Source organism: Enhydra lutris, unplaced genomic scaffold (genome assembly GCF_002288905.1).
Source record: "Enhydra lutris kenyoni isolate GAN:26980312 unplaced genomic scaffold, ASM228890v2 scaffoldscaffold1, whole genome shotgun sequence".
NCBI classification, from domain to species: Eukaryota; Metazoa; Chordata; class Mammalia; order Carnivora; family Mustelidae; genus Enhydra; species Enhydra lutris.
The window spans coordinates 91,703,086-91,709,085 of record NW_019154085.1 but is presented as its reverse complement, the minus strand read 5'-3'; positions in this window follow the sequence as shown (position 1 = coordinate 91,709,085).

The window sequence follows — 6,000 nt, the reverse complement described above, 5'->3', positions numbered from 1 at the left end:
GCTTCTCAGACTCAGAAATCTACACCTTTGGTTTCTTGGTAAATTTCATCTAAAATTTCTGAAATGAGTCTCCTGGACTAAAAGGAAAAAGGGAAGTGAAAGACTTGTTCACACCAAGACCAGAACAGACCCTGAAGCTGGAGTCCAAAGACAGTGCAGAAGGAGAGGCAAGGCACAGGGTCATACCTGATAGACCTTGGTAGAATGCATGATAGACCGTGCGTTTGATTATGCATGTTGATTTTGATATAATCACTTATATTTATTGCACATTGATGGAAAAAAAAAACTTGAACAGCACCTTTACAATATGCTACCTTTCATTCATTCTTTTATAGGGGATGTGTTATGGCATTATCACAAAACACCTATAAAATAATAACATCCTGATACTACTTCAATATTCATGGGTGGATACTAGAAGTTATCCAATGCCAAGAGCTAACTACACAAAGGAGGAGGGAGGTTCTCAGAACAAAAATTGGAGACTAAAACTTTTCATTATAATGCTTCATCATCATTCCTCATCTTTGTCAAGTCATATAGGGAGAGGCAATGTGGACTGTAGGAAGGAGTCTCAGGAAATTATACATTTGAATATTCTATGAGTTTTCGAAAACCCTCTCCAAGTTCAGGCTGGTGTGTTTTTTGACTCCTATGACATGGAGTATATCTGGTGGCCCATAAAATCTCTTAGGAGTCTGCTCACTAATTGACTTTGTTTATTTTGTAGGGTTTTTGTTGTTGTTGTTGTTGGTTTTTGTTTTGTTTGTTGTTGTTTTGCATTTTGTTTTGTTTTGTTTTTGTTTTTTTCACTTGGTCCTGAGACAATGTGGCCAGCTCTAGGATAAAATGGGCCCTCATGCCATAAAGATGGGATTTTGTTCGTTTGTTTGTTTGTTTTTGTTTTGTTTTGTTTTGTTTTTGTTTTGTTTTTCACTTGACCCTGAGACAATGGCCCAGCTCCAGGATGAGATGGACCCTCGTGCCATAAAGATGGGATAGGGCCCGTGAGTGAGATGAGACCCCAGAGTACATTGCTTTTTCTTTCCTCAGAGGGGTGGTTCCTCAGCTATTGTTCTCAAGAATGGTACTCTAGGCATTCCTGAGAAGCACCCCTTCATTGTGCAGAACTGTCCTGTGTATCCTCTTCCTGACCTTCATTCCACAAATTCCAATGTCAGCTCCAAAAACCAAAACACTCCTACATGATTCCAAATGCTCCCTGACTGAGACTAGTAACTGACTGTCTAGAAAAGTAATCTACACAGGAATTATTTATAATACCCCAAGCACTGATGCACTGAAAATTTGCACAGGAAATGGAATAAATCCAGTATTCCTAGAAGATTAAAAAATTACCAAATGCCAAATTGAGCAATACCAAATAAAAACCAAAACCAAAAGAAAAAAATCTCAAAATGGTCAAATTCATTCTTTGAATAAATGTTTGGGACCCTTCCATTCAATGAAAACATTTGCTCCAAGTTCCTTGGGGCTCACTGTCACCGACATCATTAGGAATACCAAATGCCTCTTGCAGGTAATCCTTGTACATTTCAGATGTGTGATAGGCAAGTAAAAGTTGATGTTAGAAGGGAAGAATGTTACATGTATGTAGAGTGATTGTATACTTGTGATTTTGTATGTTGGCTCATGGATTACATTTTTTATAGCTTAATAGGTAAGCACATTTGGACTAAAAAGCAATCTGCTTTCATTTTATGGTAATTGAAATACCATCTTGGCCTTTCTTCTCTGAGGGCCAGGGCCTCCATGGGATGACTGCACTGTGTGACTTCGGCATATAAATCATGGCCTTCCACCTGTTATTTAATAGCCAGCATGGCTGACTCAATAACAGTAAGATTCTGTAAAACTCTTCCCTCCAGCCCTGGGTGTTCCTCATAGAGGTAATTGTCTAGAAAATAAATTTCTTGGACATAGGAACAAGAAGGTACAGATCTAGGAACATCTATTAATGTCTTACACATTAACTTTCAACTGTGCTGATGTGTCTGGCTCTTCAGTCTTTAGTTGTTTTTGTAAACTTTCATCACACTTAAATGGATTTGCATAATTCGTTTTCAATTAAAGGACACTGAAATACCCATTGGGCATTTATAATGACCACAGAGGCTATTGGTTACTCAGACTTATATTTTTTTTTTTCCTTTTTCCAGCAGGTTTTTCAGTATTCAAGTAATATATTACATACAAGGAAAAACACTGTTGCAAAATGAATTTGCTAAGGGGCTTGTAAAATCCAGCTTTAAAAAGGTACTGAGGCATCAAAATAAAGGACCAAAGAACCAGATATTTTTATCAGTTTCTCAAGGTCAAACACATTACTAATTCATCAAATATCTCTTTCTGCTAAAGTTATTTGAAAAGCAAACAACCTGTTCTTTGCAGATGTTGTACTTAATAACTCTAATGCTTCAAGAAAAAAGACAGGGATGGAACAAACAGAATTTTCTACTGCTGTAAGAAATGTCTTCATGTCTGAAAAGCATTGAATGATTAATAAATACTTGGAGTATTCTTAATAATAAAGTCCGAGAAAATTTGACTGTACTAGTTTTAGCTTATTATCTTTTATGTCAGTTATATCTGCTGGATGAGAGGACAAACCATTACAAATTCTAGTTATAAAGAAGATCGAGTTTTCTAATGTGTCTTGATTGTCTTTGTCTTAGAAATAAAAGTTGCTCACTTTATGCGTTTATATAGATTAGTTGTGACTGATCTAGCTCCTCAAATGGAAAACAAAATTGGCTGGAGTAGGGATGTGTGTGTCTGGAAATTTATTCTCATTTCCTCACTGACGAGCTTCTCAGGTTCTGGGCATAGGACTTCTTCTCTCCGGCCTTGTAAGTGAAGCCTTAGAAATTGATGACTCTAAAATATCCTTTAGTTCTAAAGTTTACATTCTGTCTCTCAATTTATTTAGAACTGTCTCATAACAGTTATACACTGTACATATAATAAGAAAACAAATTAAGGTATTCTGTTCAAGAAATGACTTCCCCAGGAATGGTTAGCATAAATTTCTGGGTAGAGTCCACCATTTCGCATATGGAGATTGAGGAAGGACCTAATCAGGTGTGATGGTTAATTTTATGTGTCAACTTGACTGGGACAATGGGTGCCCAGATTAAATAATATTTCTGGGTCTGTCTGTGAGGGTGTAGCTGAGTGAAATTAATCAATGGACTAGGGAAGGTAGATTGTCCTCTGTAATTTGCATGGGCATCAAACAATCTGTTGAGGGCCTGAATAGAAAAAAAAAAAAAAAGAAAGAAAGAAAGAAAAGAGGAAGAAGTAGTCTGCCCTGTTGCTGTCTGCCAGCCTGTTTGAGCTGGGAGATTGGTCTTCTACTCCTGGACTGGGATTTACACCATCAGCTCCCCTGGGCCTCAAGTTTTTGAATTCAGACTGAAATTATACCACTGACTTTCTTGGATCTCCAGCTTGCAGAATAGCAGATCATGGGACTTCTCAGCCTTTGTATTCATGTAAGCCAATTTCTCATAACAAAGCACTTCGTATATACATATATGTACATGTGTGCATATGTATATACACACATGTACATATATGTATATATAAATTTAAAACTGCTGAACATTTAAAAAATATATTTTATTGATTTATTTGACAGAGAGAGACACAGCAAGAGAGACAATATAGCAGAGGGAGTGGGAGAGGGAGAAGCAGGCTCCCCACGGAGCAGGGATCCCTTTGTGGGGTTCAGTCCCAGGACCCTGGGATCATGACCTGAACCGAAGGCAGACGCTTAACAACTGAGCTAACCAGGCGCCCCAAAACTGCTGAATGTTTGCCTCCTTTTCTTAATGGCTTCACTCAGGACAAGGGACCTGGTTATGCTTGTTGGAAGAAGCAGTGGAGGATAGATCATACCTGTGTATTACACATGAATCAAGTATCAACAAACTCTACCCAATGCAGAAATCCTCTCTTCCAACACATTGCTTCACAAAACAGCTATTCTTCACTTATGTTTTGTGCAAAAAAAATGTTATTTTAATCTACTCTATTAGGTTATTGTCTAAAATTAGTATTTGTCTTTGTCTTTGTTTCAGAGTCTTCAAAGGCATAGATTATGAGTGCAAATTGTTTTGTACATCACCCATCATCCTACCACATGAAGATAGACACATGCATTTTTAATGATAGTGATGATAATAAAGCCACCGAGACGCCATGCTAGGAAACTTTGACCATGCATTTCCAAGTAACATTCAGGAGAATGGTTTTCAGTTTGCTCTGCCTAAAGCCTTAACAAAGATCAAAGGGTAAATATTCACAGGCACCAGGGAATTCAGTAGAAGGTAAATGTTCATAATCAGTTCTGCTTCAAATCTCTCTGGATTTACTGTCTTTAATGAACCTGACAGAATCAAGAATTTGTGTGTATTGCAGACTTAATCTACATTCAGGGTTATCTCTCTTTATGTCTGGCTAAGGAAGGTATCTATTTTCAACAGACTCTGGCCAGCATTTCCCATCATTTCTTACAGCAGGTTTTATTTCCTGTTAGTGACACATTTGAATGTAATATCTAGACAGGGGCTTGCCAAAGTGTAATCCACATTATCCTAATGGCAGTTCTGAAATTGCAGGAGATGAGGACAGTAAGTGTTGTATCACCAAGAGAAGAGGCAGAGAGGACCCGAGAGATAGTGACGGGCATTATTATTCATAGTGTCCCTTTGGACATCACAGAATCTTGAGTTCTGTTTTAAAAAAAAAAAAAAAAAAAGGTCTCCTAATGAAACAAACTTAACTACTAAGGAATGTTTGCTTCCCAAGTCTGGAAAAATGAAAAATTTCTTTCAGAATACATAAATATATAAATTTAGACAGAGCCATAATCATGGACTTATCAGCCCAGTGACTAGATCAGTCAGGTTCCCAGATCAATACTAACGTGTAGAACACTTTAGAAATGTACATCCTTGGGTCCTACCCGAGACTACTAAACCAGAAATTCTGAGGATGGGCCGAGTTAGCTGTGCTTTAAAACCTCCAGGTGAATCTGATGGCACAGTAATACTTAAAAAGCACTAACTTTTTAGTGTGTCTTTAGCCTGTTTTCTTAAACCATCTGAGCTATTCCTTTAATATATGAGATAACCATAAAAAATAGAAAATACATAAAATTTTTAAAAATTTTAAAAATAAAAAGGTTAGAAAAATTTAAAAAGAGGTAATAATTGAAGTCTTAACAGTTTTATCATGTACTGATACATTCCTTTGTAGCATAAAACACCATTTTGATGGGTCAATTTTGATGTTTTCCTCTGACATTATTGCTTCCTTAAGAATGGGGCCAGGGGCGCCTGGGTGGCTCAGTGGGTTAAAGCCTCTGCCTTCAGCGTGGGTCATGATCCCAGCCTGGGATGGAGCCCCGCATCAGGTTCTCTGCTCAGCGGGGAGCCTGCTTCCCCTCTTTCTCTCTGCCTGCCTCTTGTGATCTCTCTCTCTGTGTCAAATAAATAAAATTAAAAAAAAAAAAAAAGAATGGGGCCAAATTATAAAAAGAAAATATTTTATTCTTTTTTGTAGAGCCCAAGCCAAGGGTCAGTCATCAAATGATGATCGATATTTAAATTGTGGTTCTGCTGTCTATTCTGGCTTTTTTCTTTTTAAGGAATTTATTTATTTATTTATCAGATAAATAGAAATAAAATAAAATTTATTTATTTATTTATTTATTTAATCAGAGAGAGCACAAGCAAAGGGAGCGACAGGCACAAGGAGAAGCAGCCTCCCCAATGAGCAAGAAATGGGATTTGGTACTCCATCCCAGGACCCTGGAATCATGACCTGAACTGAACGCAGACATTTAACCAACAGAGCCACCCAAGCATCCCTATTCGCTTTATATTAGCCTGTTGTGCTTGCCACTTGTTGATATTCTCCATAACCATCACCAGTCACTGAGAAGCTGAGAATAAACCACTTCCTGAGCTA